The sequence below is a fragment of the Salarias fasciatus genome (assembly GCF_902148845.1).
Source record: "Salarias fasciatus chromosome 23 unlocalized genomic scaffold, fSalaFa1.1 super_scaffold_20, whole genome shotgun sequence".
Lineage (NCBI taxonomy): Eukaryota > Metazoa > Chordata > Actinopteri > Blenniiformes > Blenniidae > Salarias > Salarias fasciatus.
The window spans coordinates 405,776-423,659 of NW_021941230.1; the positions used below are offsets into that span (position 1 = coordinate 405,776).

General features: G+C 44.7%; 1 long non-coding RNA gene and 5 other non-coding genes across 6 annotated transcripts; 2 read left to right on the top strand and 4 right to left on the bottom strand.

Annotated features, from left to right (window-relative positions):
* Positions 1 to 6,572: 6,572 nt before the first annotated feature.
* On the top strand, positions 6,573 to 8,298 carry LOC115383808 (uncharacterized). Its single transcript, XR_003930760.1, has 3 exons — positions 6,573 to 6,704; positions 7,088 to 7,138; positions 8,223 to 8,298. It is a non-coding gene; the product is annotated as an uncharacterized LOC115383808 (long non-coding RNA).
* A 3,370-nt stretch (positions 8,299 to 11,668) lies between these two features.
* trnag-gcc (transfer RNA glycine (anticodon GCC)) lies at positions 11,669 to 11,739 on the bottom strand. Its single transcript has one exon. It is a non-coding gene; the product is annotated as a tRNA-Gly (tRNA).
* A 130-nt stretch (positions 11,740 to 11,869) lies between these two features.
* On the top strand, positions 11,870 to 11,941 carry trnad-guc (transfer RNA aspartic acid (anticodon GUC)). The gene has a single exon. It is a non-coding gene; the product is annotated as a tRNA-Asp (tRNA).
* A 1,496-nt stretch (positions 11,942 to 13,437) lies between these two features.
* On the bottom strand, positions 13,438 to 13,509 carry trnad-guc (transfer RNA aspartic acid (anticodon GUC)). Its single transcript has one exon. It is a non-coding gene; the product is annotated as a tRNA-Asp (tRNA).
* Positions 13,510 to 14,107: 598 nt separating this feature from the next.
* On the bottom strand, positions 14,108 to 14,180 carry trnam-cau (transfer RNA methionine (anticodon CAU)). Its single transcript has one exon. It is a non-coding gene; the product is annotated as a tRNA-Met (tRNA).
* Positions 14,181 to 15,785: 1,605 nt separating this feature from the next.
* trnad-guc (transfer RNA aspartic acid (anticodon GUC)) lies at positions 15,786 to 15,857 on the bottom strand. Its single transcript has one exon. It is a non-coding gene; the product is annotated as a tRNA-Asp (tRNA).
* Between the last annotated feature and the right edge of the window lie 2,027 nt (positions 15,858 to 17,884).

A 17,884-nucleotide genomic window follows, 5' to 3' on the forward strand; every position in this document is an offset into this window, starting at 1 on the left:
TGGAAAATGTACCCTAGCCGGTTTATGCAGAGTACAGGTGTCTTGAGATGATAAAAATCTTTCACATCTTCCACCCTGACTTTCTTCATGGCACGCTTTTCTGTCATCTCTCAGTACAATATAAATTCACCCCCCTCTATCCGTCTGTCTTGCTCCTACTCATCTCTTCAACACCTAACCCATCGTAAAAACTTCAAAGTGCAGTTACAAGTGATCACTGGGACTAAAATGCTTGACATTTGTTACCAGTTTCTTCATAGACAACCAGATGATGAAGATAGCAACTAAAATGTTATTGTTTGGTCGTATGATGAGGACACCTTGCATTTTTGTTCATTAAAATCCTGCAAAATACAACGAAAGCAGAGGTTCATTCAGCTGGATGTGTTGTTACAACCTCCGTCAGTTTGAGCGTCTGCTCCATCTAAATTGTGGACGCAGCACGCAAATCATGTAGGACTGCTGGATATGGAACCTTATCAAGCAACAATTAACTATGCGGAATATCCTGTTTGTTAAAACAGTATCCCTGATCAGAGGAAAAAGAAATGGTGATCAGACCAGTGGTTCAATCACTGCTGAAACGAGGAGTCATTGTGCCATGTGTGTCCCAAACAACACCCCAATAAAAATCCCATTCAGTTAAAGAAAAAAAAAACAGTGGCTCAGTAATTCAGAGATGGTTCAGTTTTAAAGTATCAGACGAGCTACAGAGTCACGTTATATGTAGGGAGTGCTATAAACAAGATACAGGCAAGAGTTGACGCACAACTAATCTTTACGCCACCTAAAACAGTGGAGCAAACTGCAGTACAGAGTGATTACTGTCTGTCAGAGTAGAAAAAGAGTGAGAAAATGTAAATTGAGCTGATATTCTGTTTTCTTGTGCAGCTGGTTGAGACTGTTCAGAAAAGAAATTGCTGCAGGAAAAGCTAATGTAAAGCTGATGATTGTATTTGTTTCTTAAACTAAGCACTTTATTTTGTTCTTTCTTTGTTCTTATATAATGCTGCTCTTACAAGGGCTTGTCATATTGTGTTCTTTGGTAATGTTTCTGTGGATTTGTTCGAAAGGAGAAGAAAATCTGTATTTGCAAATCATGTAGGACTGCTGGCTGTGGAACCTTATCAAGCAACAATTAACTATGCGAAATATCCTGTTTGTGTTAAACAGTATCTCTTATTAAAGGAAAAAGAACTGGGGATCAGGCCAGTGGTTCAATCATTGCTGAAACGAGGAGTGTCATGTCTGTCTCCAAACACCACACCAATAAACCCCATTTTTGAAACCAGGAACAAAGAAGTACAGATTTGCACTGAACCCGAGGAAAAATAAATAAATTTCAGCGTCATTCCTTTAACTCCGGTTGTACCAGATGTTAATGCTATCTTAGTATCAATACCAGCCAGAGCGAAATGGTACACAGTTGTGTATTTGTATTCTGCTGTACAGAGGAATACATAGGATTTGTTTAGTTTCACCTTCTGTGACCAACAATATCGCTTTACAAGATTAACGTTGTCTGTTTTTTTCAGACAGTCCAACCGTCTACGCTGCAGCTGTGAGACAGCAGCTTTCAAAGCTGACATGACCTGCTGACTCGGTTTTGTTTGGCGTACATCGACAACATCATTATTGTCTCTTATACAGAAAATTGAATTTGAGTTTGTGAAAATTATCAACCAGTTATTCTGTTTTTTATTCAAGCGCGTGTCTACGCTTCCTGATCAAGTTTGTGTGGCTTTATTTTGAATATTTAGAATGAGACTCTGTCTTTGAATGATTTTACTATTCATTTATACCTTTTCTTGTATTTTATACACTTTTTTAAAAACCTTCCTTCCTTTTGAGTTGTATTTTCAGATCTATATATTAGAATTTGGGTGGATGTGAAGGTTTTCCACTGATCACGTTAACTGGGAAATATCAGAGAATTTCACGATGCTTATCACAAAGGACACGACATGTTTCAAAGTTTTGAGAGCAGTAACTTAAAATTTCAAGTTAGGAGCAGATTTGGTTATCTTCAGGTCACAAATAGTAACACTTTTGATTGTCTGCTTTATATGTTAAGATGAAACCTGAGTTTCTTGTTTAGATCATAATTTTTAGGTTCACCTCTGGAGAGCTTTAAAAAGGTCATATAACCATCTAAAGTGCTACAGACACCTGGACATATCTGTTTGTAGTAAAATGTAATATCTAACAGACTGTTTGAAAATTGTATGATTGAGAAATGCTAATGAGTTAAATGTTAATGAGTCTATTTTTTCCCTTTCTGCAGCTCCGGTTCACAGAATGAACCTTCGATCACTTCCCCGTCATAATCTTTGAGTTTATATACCGGCGGAGTACGCACAATGCATTCTGACACCGTAAATACTTCATCCGTGAAACTCTGTTCGTATTTTTTTATCGAAGACCCCTCGCAACTTGGATATTCTGACAACATCGCCAACCTTAAATCCTGTCTTTATTATTTTTTTTCTCTTGTCTCGTGGTGTAGGCATACCGTACAGATTGTGAAACACTTGAAGGCCCTTTGTCACATCAACCGGGTGCATTTTTATACTGCTGTGGTGAGTGTTGTTATAGCTTTTTACTAAGTCTGGTAGGACTTCCACGTACCGTCTAGTGTTCTTAGCAGTGAAATTCTAGTCTTTAGCGTTCGGTTAAATCTTTCAACCACGCAGGCTTTTAGATCACTGGCTGTGGCATAATGTATGATGTTGTGTTTCCTCATCAGAATCTTGAAACTTTTGTTGAAAAATTCTCTTCCTGCATCAGTCTGTAGTTTTTCAGGCGTCTGGCTCTCGCGAAAGACGGATTCAAAGGCAGACACCACCTCAGCTGCAGTCTTCTTTCTCAAAGCTCGCACGTACGCTAATTTCGAAAACACATCGATGACCGTGAGTAAATAACTATACCCGTCATTTTCATCCGCTAACGCTCGCATATCGCAAAGGTCTGCCTGAAACTGTTTGAGAGGTCTTGTAACAAAAACTCTGTTCCTTGGAAAATGTATCCTAGCCGGTTTATGCAGAGTATAGGTGTCTTGAGATGATAAAAAAGTCTTTCACATCTTCCACCCTGACTTTCTTTCTTTCTACCCCGCCGAAACTACCAGGATGACTCGGCTCTTCATAACACGTTTCTCCGCCATCTCTAAGTACAATTTAAATACACCCCCCTCTAACCGTCTGTCTGGCTCCTTCTCATCCCTTCAGATGTGTCAACACCTAACCCGTCGTAAAAACTTCAAAAGACCTCAGACGGAAGGAAGTTTGGGGGGGGGGGGACAAATGCGCAGTGGACATACGCTGGACAAATGGTGGACAAATGGCGAGGGGAGGGGTTTATTGGGGGGCCATAAATCTTTCGGCTTGACATATAATATCATTCATTCTTTTTTTAATGAAATGTGATAAAAAATAGTACTTCAAAATAATAATGATAATAATAATGCATTAGTTTTATATGGCGCTTTATAGGACACTCAAAGACGCTTTACATTGCATTATCCATTCTCTCCATCCTGGGTGGTGGTAAGCTCCTACTGTAGCCACAGCTGCCCTGGGGCAGACTGACGGAGGTGACCTTCTTATGAGTCTAGTTCTTTTCTGAAATTTAAAGCTAAGCTATTAATTTAAATGTTCTCTATTCCTTGTTGTCAATTGTTTCCTGTCATAATGTAGTCGTGTATTAATGAATTATTGAAAGATCACAAAACAGTCAGTCAGAAAGCAGTGATATTTTACTGAATTGACAATTCTTGAACAGTCCAGTAGGTGGTGCAGTTTAAATATCAAAGGTCATATACAGCAGGACAAACAATTTGTTTAACAAAAGTTCTACATGACAAATAAAATTAATTTTTCTTCTTTTACAATCCACACAGTGTAAAATTGAATGTCTTATAATGTGTGTTTGAGTTGACGAGTTACTGCAAAATGAAGAAAGTGTGGCTGAACACAATCCACAATCTCAATCTGGTGTGCCAAATTACTATGCTGCAGTGTTGGGCGAGTTACTTCAAAATTGTAATGTCATAATTTACTAAGTAATAGGTCATTTGTATTACACACTACTGCCTGAAATATGTAACTGAATAGCACCTTTGCATATCTGATTAAAGTATAGGTTCATTTATTTACTTTAAGTAAAATGTAAACAAAAAAAGTATGTGACAGTTCTATCACTGATCAGGTCATTTTATCAATCATCCTGAAAAGGTGGTGCCGCATCATGACAGGAAAAGAAAATGCCACAGCTCAAACACATCAGTCCTTCACAGCAGGACTCACCATACCAAACTTTAGAATGCAATTCGTGGTGTACAGATATCAAAACACTTTATAAAAAGTACACATCACAAACACACACCCGCCCACACCTTACTTTCAAGCTAGTCATCTTCTAATTTCCATGGATAATTTCTCCCCATAGATTGGGGAGAGCTGCAGACTCTCAGGACTTGTTTCATCAGGATCTGGTCTCGGACATCCAGCTGGAAGGTGCTGACGTGGTCTTTTGTAAAAGCTGGTCTGCAGCATTCAGATCTAGCCTTTCCATGCTCCAAACAATTCCGAGAGAGAGAAAGCTTCATCTTTCCCCAGTTGTTGTGGCTCCACGGACAGCGTAATGATGCCAAACATGTTCAAATCGCCAAAAAGAACAGTTAAAAGCAGCTAAAATAGCGAGAGGACTCAATGTTGTTGCAGTGCAAAGACAGCCAACCGGAAGTTGCTCTCAAAAATGGCGCCGCCCAGCAGCACTTCCTGAAAAAGGTGAATATATGCATGTGAAAGGAATGGCAGTGGGGAAGGAGTTTGAACCCACCACTATTAACAGATCAATGGCTGACTGGGAGACCTCGGCCCTGCAGTTATCTGGGGAGTGTGGTGCTGTTCAAAACGGGAGTTTAAAGTCTTCTTGTACCCCTTTCACACTCAACTAGCGGGTCGACCCGTGTTTTTGACCCGCTATTAATCGCCTTTTGTGTCCTTTCACACTGCCTGCCCGAGACTAAACCTCCTGCTGGCGAGCCGCGTCACTGCGTTTTCCAGTGCTGACAGTGTCCCACGTTGATGACATCATCAGCGCGACGGAGCAAAGTGAAAGTAAACAATGCAGGGAACACAGTTTGCGTTACCTGTAGACGAATCTCCTCTTCCCCACGGATCCAGAGGAGCTCTCTGGTCTCGCTATCTTGCCAATACTGGGTCATCTGACGACGGAAATCTCACGCTGTGTCTAGAAACAACAACTAGCATGCTAACGTAGCCACGCTGTGTCGACATCATCACGTAAATTACCGCGTCGACTCGCGTCTGCCTTTCACACTCCCTTTCTCCCCTCCCACTAAAAAGCCAGTAGTAGCAACCCACTAAAAACCCGCGTCAATTGCAGCGTTGGAAAATGCGGGTCTCATGCCGAGTGAACCCTTTCACATTGCCATGAGGACCCGATTAATTAGCGGGTTTAAACGGGTTTTTTGGTCAGTGTGAAAGGGGCTTTAGACTCTCCCAGCAGTCACAACATCCATATCCAAATGGAAAATGTCTCCACACACTCACAGATGGGATATTCAGGTTTTCTTTGAGACCACCAACTGACAAGATTTTATAGTATCCAACTCTGAAGCCATCAGGACCAGGGGACTTATTGCTCTGAAGTTCAACAATGGCTTCCTGGATCTCTGCCACAGTCACTGGGAGACCTACATTTTTAGCCACATCTGCATCAATGAAACGGACGGCTGCATCGGTTGGGAATCGAACCCTGACCCATGGTGGCAGGCCAGAATTCTTTAGCTAAACGGCCCTAAACCGTTTCCCATTCATTCTCTATGGTAGTGCTATAACACCACGGATGCAATACTCGTGTTGACCACTAGCGTAAAAATGGGGGCGCTGTTTCGCTCCTTCCTCAGAGTTGAGGAGAGCGGCTGCTGTTGAGTGTTTATCAGTCAGAGAGAGGAGCGTCGACTTTTAGTGGATTTACAACTTTTATCTCAAAGATAGCTGCATCAACAAAGGTAGGTGTTAAAGAAGAACTCATAAATGAATCTGTGCCAAACTGACGCCTCCAGAAACCTGTAAGAGTGTGTTGTAACTGAGTATAGAAATAAATCAGGTAAAGTTACTGTAGATTACAGTACAGGTGTCTCCATCACACTGATAAACACTGGCTAGTGAGGAGGCCTGGCTTTATGAAGTAAAAACAACAACACTGCAAGTCAAGTAGTAGTAAAAGTACAAAGTTACAGGGAGTTACTGTCAAGGGCGGACTGGCCATCGGGAGCACCGGGAGGTTTCCCGGTGGGCCGCTGCCTCAGTGGGCCGGTCGGACCACGAGAAGAAAAAAAAAAAGTCTGACGCGACCCCGCCAACAGCGCTATGGTCCGCTCCACAAGGAGGCTGGGCTGTCAGCTGGACAGCTCCTGATGCCATAGGCTGGTTTACCTGGGATTGCTGCTGATAGCCAATCACATTTCATCCCTGCGGCGGTTACGTCCCACCCACTCCCTCACTCTGCAGCTGCTGTCACCTGTCAATCACACACAGCCAAGACGGACATCTGACGGCAACTTTGGATGGATGCAAGCATGCGCAAAATATGGAGAAAAACAAAACAAAATAAAACGAAAAGGTGGCGCTGAGAAGCTCAGGGACAAAAAGAGAAAATCCCTTCATGACCGGCAAGTAAGTTATGTTTGGTACTTGTTGATGCTTTGATGAAAATGTATTTGGTTAAAGTGAGATAATTCAGCACAGCGACATTTCCTGTAGATGTGAACCTGGCTGTGCTGTTGCTAATTATGATGGGATGGGGTCTTTCACCTTTGTAGCCACGTTGTCATCTGGTTGAAATTAACCCGTTCTTATCAATTAATTGACTCTAATACTTAATTACCATAAATTAATGAATTGTTTACTTGTCTGTACAAGTTTGCTATCAGAATAATTCCATGATACCATCCCAGAATTTATTTTTTTCTTTTTTATGTAAAATACCTACCGATGATGATGCGTGATGATGATGATTGGTAAACTCGCATAATTAATAATATTAATCTCTTATCTAGATTAAATATAACCCAGATGTGGACAGAGAAGTGAATCCCAGACTTGTTACGGTAAGGCTGATGACAATAATGCTTGTTTGCCCAACCATAACCCACATGCTAATATCAAATGCTGCTGATAGTAAACCACTAAAACTGCTCTAACAATTCACATTGCCAATCATTTTTGTAGTCTGATGTCCCTGCTGCTGACACAGAAGGCCAAGGACAAGAAGTCAGGTTCCCCCCATCAGTTGATTATTTCACAAGGCCAAAGCCAGACTTAGACCTCTTCCTCCATTTTCACCACAAGCAGAAGGCAGACAGCCCTGTAGTGCAGAGGCCATTTTGTTTGATGGAACAAACCAGAAATGACTGACATATAATGAACAAACCAAAACACTCTTCTGCTTTCTTTGCATGGCTTATGCTAACGCTGAGATAGCAGCTCCTTTATCACTGACGTGACCACCTTCACCCACGAACACCTGAGAGTCGATGAGCATGAGAGAAGTGACAGTCACAGAAATTGTGCCGAGGCATATTTTCTCAGGTCCTCCTAAAAAGACCATGAAGGACCTTGTCGTGGGACCTCAGATGTCACTTCACAGACAGCAAGTCCACAGGAGGCGACAAGTTTTGGAGCGCATCATAGATGTGATCAAGCTCATCGGCAAAAGGGGTTTGAGTCACAGAGGAAAGCAGGCAGAAGCAGCACACACCTTAGATGATGAGACTATTGATCATGGCTGTTTTTTAGAGATCATTCTTTTACTTGGAAAATATGATGTCTGTCTCAAGGAACACCTCACTCTCAATATAGAAAAAACCAAACAAATCCGTCAGTCTGACTCTGGATCAAGAGGAGGTAGAGGTTCCCTTGTCACTTTCCTATCAAACAACCATCAACTACATCATCACCACCATCCAATACTATATGAAGGTCGCCATCGCCACCGACATCCGGGAATATTTCTGTTCACATTGCTTTAGCGTGTGACTTAGCTACTTACCAATCTTTAAATTAGTGAATGACTTATTGTTACAGACTCTTGAACTAACATTTACAATGTGACCTATTAGTTTTAACCCAGGTTTCAGGATGGGATGATGTGTTATTATAGCTAATGTAATGCTTTGTCTCTCACCCATAAAGGCCTGCATGTGTTCCAGAGGGGACCCGGAGAGGACTGTGATCCACATTGTGGATGGTCGTGAACATTTTAACACAATTGACTAACAAAGGTTAAGGTATAACTAACTATAATTTTTTATATTGTATTATTGTGTATAGTTGTTTGTATAGTAGCTGCACAGTTTTTATTTTATATAAAGGATAAGTTATCACATGATAGTATATAGCTGTTTGTATCGTTGCTTGCTGTGTAGTTTATTTATCTATAATATATATAGAAATAATATTTACATCTATATTGTTCATCTATTTTTAAATAAAACAAACTTTGTGAAATGAACTTATTGTTGCAATTAAGTTGCCCTCTAGTGGTTGACTCATGGTATAGACAGGTGGTGTCACTAACAGACTGGCAAATAGGTAAGCTAAATTCTATTATACCAACATGCTATAAAATCATAATATACCTGCAATTGTTTTAAGGTAAGCTACTTAAAGCTTAAGGTTAATTATTATTATACAATTGTGGTCCAAATTGGTTCTTTTTTCAGCGAGGAACTCAGGAACATGAAACTTGTGTTGTTGGCTGGTTGGTTGCCACATGGTTGCCACACTACGCATGAAGTGGGCCAGTCTGTCCATGTCTCCCGGGCCACTTTTACCCCCCAGTCCGCCCCTGGTTACTGTCATTTAGTGAAGAGGGTTCCTTCTGGATCTTTTTCTGTTTCTGAGGAGATTTTAATCCCAGGTGGATCCACAACAGTCCTTTGTTTGTTTGAGTAAGGGAGTCTGGGTGTTTTTTTCTTTTTCATTCAGGGCATCTGAGTGTTTCGGGTTAGCAGCTAGCATATGTTCATCAGGTGAGCTCAACAGGAGCAGGCAGTGGGCAGAGCATCAGTGTCATGATGTGAAGGTCATAAGTTTGAGCGTCACACAGGGCAGAAGTTCTCAGAGCAAGACTAAAGTTCAATCACAGTTTAAAAAATTAACTGGGAAGTAACTTCCTGGTCCCTGTAATCTGTCACTGCTTCCTGGTTCCTGTTGTCCATCACCACTTCCGTATTCATCACTTATTATTTAATCAGTCATATAGCACCATCAGTAGTGACCTTCCCTCAGCTCACTACCCAGCTGTCCTGATGACCTCTGATGTTAACGGGACGATCATCACTGCTAGTGTTTTTCGATTGACAAAATGTGTTTTTAAAACATAACTTGAAAAATGAATTTGCTTAAAAAAAAGAAGCAAAGCTTATCCAGTGATGTGGATCCAAGTTAGTCTGTGATTGACTGACAGACCTTTAATCTGAAAATCACTTTATTTCTTCCCTATTCTCACCTCTGATCTCTCAATTTAAAATACAGTGATAACTGCAAAAGCGCAACATAGATCCATTAAGTGCTCTTCATCAGGGAATTGTACTGCGGTCTGCCGTGTGACAGACAGGGAAAACAACAGCATGACACCACACAGCCCGAGAGTGTTTGTTCGTTGTCCCGAAGCAGCCATTGCCCCGCTGCGGCGTCAGGGCATCAGGCTGGCTACGTACTTGGACGATTGGCTCCTCCTGGCACGGTCCAGAGAGGATGCCATGGTGCAAACACACACCCTCATAAAACACCTGAGCGACCTGGGTTTTATGTTAAACTCAGAAAAGAGTGTTATCTCCAGTGCAGAAAATAATCCTCCTGGGGTTATCACTCGACTCGATGTCTTTCACAGCCCGTCTGTCGGCGGCGGGGGTGAGCGCTTTCAGAGCTTGTCTCTCACGCTTCATCCTGCACAATCTGGTCTCCTTCAGATTGTGCCTCTGACTACTGTGTCTGATGGCTTCAGCCATCCTTGTAGTCCGGCTCGGCCGTCTGTCCATGAGGGATTTTCAGCTGTGGGTGCGTTCCCTCAGGCTGAATCCTGTGCGTCATGGCCCACGAAGGGTGAGGGTCAGTGCTAAATGCATAATGGCACTGCGGCGCTGGTGCCACCCGGCTTTTCTGGTGACCGGGGTGCCTATGGGCCCCGTTGTGTCCCGGAAAGTGATCACGCTGGTTCTGATAACTGTTGATGTTTTTAAAGGGAGGTTAAAAACACACCTTTTTAATCAGGCTTTTAACGGACCTTTCATCGTCCTCTCGTTCCATCATTATTTGTGTTATTTCATTCTATTTTGTGACGTACTTCTAACTTATTTTACTTTTTACTTTATAATCTTATTATTTAACATTAATTTTGTATAATATCCTCTTAAGTTTTCTGCTGTTTACCTCCAGTGTTTCCTAAGGGGGGTCAGTCACACCGGGAGTTGGTTCCGGTCCTCTGCTGGGGTTACTGTGTCCGGGTCTTCTGGTCCCGGCTGGCGTGGGGGGCTCCACACTTTGGTGTGTGGGTTCCCTTGGTCTGACGGGGTTGGAGGTCGGGAGCTGGAGCCCCAGGATTAATGACCGTTGACCTCTCCTGGTGTGGGCGGCTTCGCTGGTGGTGTTTCCCATGATGCTCAGCACCATGCCATGTCTTCTCTGTTGTGCAAAATGTCTGCGTGCGTGCGTGTGGTGAATACTGATCGATGGTCCGGTTTTTGTTCTTTTTTGTTTTTATGACCGTTTTTACTGTTCAGTATTTTGCGTTGTTTTTATGAATATGAAAAGTGCTCTACAAATAACGATTGATTGATTGATTTAAGTTTGATTGAAGTACTGATGGACTGCAAGAACAAGGAAGAAGTGATGGCGGGTTACAGGAACAACCAGGTAGTGACAGACCACCAGAATCAGGATGTCACTTAGCAGTTTTTTTACTTTTTTTTTTGTTTGTTTGTTTGTTTGTTTTTTTAATGAAATTGAAGCTTAATCTTGTTCCAAGAAATTCTGCCCTGAGGCTCAAAGTCATGACCTTCAGATTGGACCTTTCGCTAATCCTTTCCTCGAGCTCTTCTGGAATGATCCCAAGGTGTTCCCAGACCAGCCGAGAGACACAGTCTCTCCAGCGTGTCCTGGGTCTTCCCCAGGTTCTCCTCCCGGTGGTACATGCCCGGTACGCCTCCCCAGGGAGGCGTCCAGGACGCATACTGAAGAGGTGCTGAGCCTCCTCAGCTGGCTCCTCTCGATGTGGAGGAGCAGCGGCTCCTCCCTGGTGACTGAACTCCTCACCCAATCCTCACCCAAACCGGACCCCATCCGGCACCTGGCTGCATACAGAGACCGGACGGCCCTTGGGCCCCGGACTCCGTACTCACAAAGCACCCCCGATAAGACACCAGGGGGGACACGGTTGAACGCCTTCTCCAAATAGATCCACCTGGGGTTAAAATCTACTCAGAAACAGAAAAAGGTCTAGAATGAACCCTCTTTACTAAATGTCAGTGACTCCACTATGTATGTTACTCTTCACTATGAACAGATGAATGTCTTGTCGGTTAACATCTGGGTCTGTGACATGAACTGTTCCAGCTGAGACAGACTAAAAGCCTTGCTGCATTGGCCGGGAATCGAACCCGGGCCTCCCACGTGGCAGGCGAGAATTCTACCACTGAACCACCAATGCTCACACAAGCATAAAATTCCTCCCTGAGAAGACATCTGGTCCAACTGCTGAACTCTGAGCCCCTCCCCCACACTGTGACCTTTAGTCTTCCGGTCACAGAGGTTGGACTCACCGTGAATCAAGGCACCTCTCCTCGTTAGTATAGTGGTGAGTATCCCCGCCTGTCACGCGGGAGACTGGGGTTCAATTCCCCGACGGGGAGTGTCTTTCCTTTTCACGGATCACAGCCGACTTCCTCCAGCAGTCATCAAGCCAGGAAGAACAGCAGAGTGGAGATCTGCTCTAAACCATCAGACGGTGATCAGCTGCTTGTAGTGAGAGAGGAACGTCCAGAGTGGAGTGACTGCCACTTAGGAAAGATGCTTCCTTCTGGATCTTTATCTGGTTCTGAGTAGATTTTAATCCCAGGTGGATCCACAACAGTCCTCTTTGTTCACACTATTCTGAATCAGGGAGTCTGGGTGTTTTAGCAATACTGTCACTACGCTCTATAAGGTCACGGGCAGACAGACACCTATCAGCAGGGTGATTAACAGACAGAACATAGCCTCCCCGCACTGGACACCAATGTCCAAAGTTTGTCTCTCCAGTTTTTGTAGTCACAAAACCTGACCTCAGATTATTTCACCACAGTGACCCAAGTTTGCCCTTTAAAATCACAGCGCAGGACTATTTCTGAATCACCAAGTGCACGTCTTCCTTGTTGTGGCAGCCATCAGTACTTCCTGGTTCCTGTAACCCATCGAGTAGGGTCCAGCTGCAGACCGCAGGCCCTCCAAAACACGGTGGCAAGTATAGGCTGGATATACTTGAACCGGTCACTTCCTCCTGGTTCCTGTATCCTGTTACCACTTCTTGGTTCTGGTAGTCTGTCACTACTTTCTGGTTCTTGCAGTTTGTCTCAACTTCCTGGTTCCAGAACCCCGTCAGTACTTCCTGGTTCCAGAACCCTGTCAGTACTTCCGGGTTCTGGTAGTCTGTTACAACTTCTCGGTTCCAGTCACCCATCACTACTTGCAGAGCCTCCAGCTTGGCAGCAGAAAATTTCCTACTGTTCATGTCACTGAGAGATCCAGGTGTTCAATGACCAGGCAGTCATGTCCAGGATGAGCAGCTCAGCTCTGTTGTTGGCAGAAGCCAGAGCATCAGTGTCATAATGTGAAGGTCAGGAGGTCGAGCCTCACACAGGGCAGAAGTTCTCGGAGCAAGTTAGCAGCTAGCATGTGTGTTCATCAGGTGAGACCAAAAGACCAAGACTTTGTTGGTGGGGAGGACAGATTGCTGGGCCATGGTCTCTGGGCCATGGTCTCTGGGCCATGGTCTCTGGGCCATGGTCTCTGGGCCATGGTCTCTGGGCCATGGTCTCTGGGCCATGGTCTCTGGGCCATGGTCTCTGGGCCATGGTCTCTGGGCCATGGTCTCTGGGCCATGGTCTCATGCTAGTGTTTGCATCCCAGCCTGTCACACAGCAGACGAGGGTTCAATTCCCTGATGACGAATGCCACCTTTTCTTAATGGATCTGCTTTGCACTGCTTCCTGTCCGTCACTGTATTTAATGTTGTTTTCTGTCTCTCTGTCTTCTGGTCACACTGTCCTGCTCTGAAGACCGCCACACTCCAGGAAGTCTGCAGGGCCGAGCTCCAACAGTCATGATGGACTGGAAGAAGACCAACCTTGATCCGTCAAAAGAGAAGGCACTCCCCGTCGGGGAATTGAACCCCGGTCTCCCGCGTGACAGGCGGGGATACTCACCACTATACTAACGAGGAGAGGTGCCTTGCTTCACGGTGAGTCCAACCTGTGTGACTGGAGGAGTAAAGGTCACAGAGTGGGGGAGGGGCTCAGAGTTCAGCAGTTGGACCAGATGTCTTCTCAGTAGATTTTAATCCCAGATGGATCCACAACAGTCCTTTGTTTGTTCACAGTGTTCTAAATCAGGAAGTCTGGGTCTTTTTTGTTTTTTCCAGTTTCATTCACGGCATTTGGGTGTTAGGGTTAGGGTTAGGGTTAGCAGCTGATATGTGTTTGTGGCTCGCTGCAGGATGATCATTGCTACTGTCATGTGATTGTTGAAAAAAGTTATTAGATTGGGGTTATTTTAATTTTAATTTTTATTCTAACCTCAAGATCATTCCCTCTGTTCTGCTCTCTCGGGGTTTCACTGCCAGTGTTAACATTGATTGAACAGTCAGCCAAACTCTTCTGAGACCAAGGAACATGAGTCGCCCTGCTGCGTTAATGACTTGGTGAGTGACTGAAAGGTTTTACGTTTTATGGGGTACCTTAACAGACAAATTGAAAATGCATGGCTGGATTATCTATGTTTGGAAGTGAAGTAATCTTTCAGGTTGTGCTGTAAAAAACTCCTGCCCCGTGTGAGGCTCGAACTCACGACCTTCAGATTATGAGACTGACGCGCTGCCCACTGCGCCAACGAGGCCTGAGAAACAGGAGAATCGAGCTTCAAAAAAAAAAAAAAAAGTGGTACAAGTCCTGCGTAAAACAACATCTTTGTCTCAATGAGTGTAACCACATGAACAACCACATATTTTCGTTTTTTTTTCCTTGTGCGTAATAAACATGCACCCAGGGTCTCCTCCCAGTGGGACATGCCCGGAACACCTCCCCAGGGAGGCGTCCAGGAGGCATCCTAACCAGATGTCCGAGCCACCTCAGCTGGCCTCTCTCGATGTGGAGGAGTAGCGGCTCTACTTCGAGCTCCTCACCCTATCTCTAAGGGAGCGCCCAGCCACCCTACGGAGGAAGCTCATTTCGGCCGCTTGTATCCGGGATCTTGTCCTTTCGGTCATGACCCAAAGCTCAGGACCATAGGTGAGGGTGGGAACGTAGATTGACCGGTAAATCGAGAGCTTCGCCTTTCGGCTCAGCTCCCTCTTCACCACAATGGACCAATACAACGACTGCATCACTGCAGCCGCTGCACCGATCCGCCTGTCAGTCTCACGCTCCATCCGTCCCCCACTGTGAACAAGACCCCAAGATACTTAAACTCCTCCACTTGGGCCAGAATCTCTCCACTGACCTGGAGGGGGCAAGCCACCTTCCTCCGGTCGAGGACCATGGCCTCGGATTTGGAGGTGCTGATCCTAATCCCTGTCGCTTCACACTCGGCTGCGAACCGCCCCAGTGCATGCTGTAGGTCCGGGTTCCATGAAGCCAACAGGACAACATCATCTGCAAAAAGCAGAGATGAAATCCTGTGGTTCCCGAACCAGACTCCCTCTGGCCCCCGGCTTTACGGACAGAATCTTGAAATTTTGTCCATCATGATTATGAACACAACCGGTGACAAAGGGCAGCCCTGCTGGAGTCCAACATGCACCGGGAACAGGTCAGACTTACTGCCGGCAATGCGGACCAGACTCCTACTCCGGTCCTACAGAGACTGGACGGCCCTTAACAAGGGGCCCTGGACTCCGTATTCCCGGAGCAACCCACACAAGGAACCGCAAGGGACGTGGTCGAACGCCTTCTCCAAATAGATCCACCTGAGATTAAAATCTACTCAGAAACAGAAAAAGATCCAGAATGAACCCTCTTTACTCAATGACAGTATGTGTGCTTCTCTCTCACAATAAGCAGCTGATCATGAACAGCAAATCTCGACTCTGCTGTTCATCCTGCAGATAACTGCCTTGTCATTGAACACCTGGATCTCTCAGTTTAAAGGATTTGCTGCATTGGCTGGGAATCGAACCCTGGCCTCCCGCGTGGCGAGAATTCTGCCACCCGAACCCAAAAACTCAGATACTGTGAAAAAAACACCCAGACTCCCTGATTCAGAACAGTGTGAACAAAGAGGACTGTAGTGGATCCACCTGGGATTAAAATCTACTCAGAACCAGATAAAGATCCAGAAGGAACCCTCTTTCCTGAATGACAGTCCCTCCACTCTGGACGTTCCTCTCTCACTACAAGCAGCTGATCACCATCTGATGGTTTCCAGCAGATCTCCACTCTGCTGTTCTTCCCGGCTTGATGACTGCTGGAGGAAGTCGGCTGTGATCCGCAAAAAGGAAAGACACTCCCCGTCGGGGAATTGAACCCCGGTCTCCCGCGTGACAGGCGGGGATACTCACCACTATACTAACGAGGAGAGGTGCCTTGCTTCATGGTGAGTCCAACCTCTGTGTCCGGAGGAGTAAAGGTCACAGTGTGGGGGAGGGGCTCACAGGGTTCAACCAGATGTCTAGATTTTAATTGCAGGTGGATCCACAACAGTCCTTTGCTTGTTCACACTGTTCTGAGTCAGGGAGTCTGGGTGTTTTTTTCAGTTTCATTCAGGGCATCAGGGTGTTTAGGTTTCGGGTTTGGGTTAGCAGCTAGCATATGTTCATCAGGAGCTCAACAGGAGCAGGCAGTGGGCAGAGCATCAGTGTCATTATGTGAAGGTCATGAGTTTGAGCCTCACTCAGGGCAGAAGTTCTCAAAGCAAGGCTAAACTTCCAAATCGAAAGTTCTTTTCCAAAGACCAGTGTGGTATTTTGTTGTTTACCTTACTGACGGTTTCAACAGCTGTCAGCTATCTTCCTCAGAGTGTTTGTCACGTCATGTTGTTGTGACGTATCTTGTCAGCTGATTTATACAGGTTTTGGCGCTACTCTCCCACTTGTAGAAGTGGGAGAACAGCGCATACCCTGCACATAGTGGAAAACAAACTCAGGACGGACAAAACACTCAAGAAACGCACCAATTTGACAGTAGAAGACATAACCCGGCTTTTACATTTTGTTTCCATGTCAACATATTTCCAGTGCAAACAAAACATTTACAGACAAAAAGAGGGTTTCGCCATGGGGGACCCCCTCTCAGCCATTATGAGTGGTTTTTTCATGGAGGATCTGGAGGAGAAGGCCATCAACACTGCACCAGCTCAATGTGGACTTACTATGTGGAAGAGGTACGTGGATGACATCTTGGAGAAAATAAAAAAAGGACACACACAAGAATTAACAAAACATCTCAACACAATCGACACCACTGGAAAAATACAGTTCACACACGAGGAAGAAGAGAACCATGCAATAAATTTTCTGGACATTAACATTTCCCACAAAGAGGACGGCAGCATAAAAATAAACATTTACAGAAAACCAATTCACACCGATCAATATCTCTGATGGACATCTGAACACCCCACAGCGCACAAACTCTCTGTAATAAGAACACTTTTTGACCGGGCCAATATAATCACGGACGAGGAGGACAGGAAAAAAGAAGAACAACACATCATCCAAGCGCTCAAACAATGCGGATACCCCAACTGGGCAATACAAAAAGGAAGAAGGCAGGTTCAGGAGAAGAAAAAGAGACCCAAGCCAAAAGAAAACAACAGAGAGCGGATGGAGGGCAGCGCGATGGTAACCCTCCCATACATCAGGGGCATCACAGAGAAAATACAAAGAGCAATGAAAAAACATAACATCAGTACTCCAGTAAAACCACATAGAAAACTCAGACAAAATACAACCAGAACAAAAATGCAATATAATCTACAAAATTCCATGTAAGTTATGTAGCAGAACATACATTGGAGAGACAGGAAGGACTTTCAGCACGTGAAAAAAGGAACACAAGACAGAATGATAGAAAGAAACCACAACAGCACTAACACGAGCAACAAAAAGAAAAGCTGAACAGGAACAACTCAAGTCGGCCATTTCAGATCATTGCAAGAGAGAAAATCACATTATGGATTGGGATGGAGCGAGAGTCATCGGGACAGAAGACAACAAACACCGACGCTGGATAAAAGAGGCTATTGAAATTCGGAAACGTGCCCCCGAGACAGTGAACCGGGATGAGGGGGCCTTTCTGCTTTCACACACCTGGGATGCTGTACTCAAGAGGTCGGACTGCAGATGGCGCTGTTCTCCCGCTTCCACTAGTGGGAGAGTAGCGCCAAAACCTGTATAAATCAGCTGACAAGATACGTCACAACAACATGACGTGACAAACACTCTGAGGAAGACAGCTGACAGCTGCCAAAACCGCCAGCAAAGTAAACAACAAAATACCACTCTGGTCTTTGGAAAAGAACTTTCAATTTGGATTATAACTGGGAAGACCAATGAACCTTTTTGGACTAAGGCTAAACTTCAATCACAGGTTAATGAAAAAAAC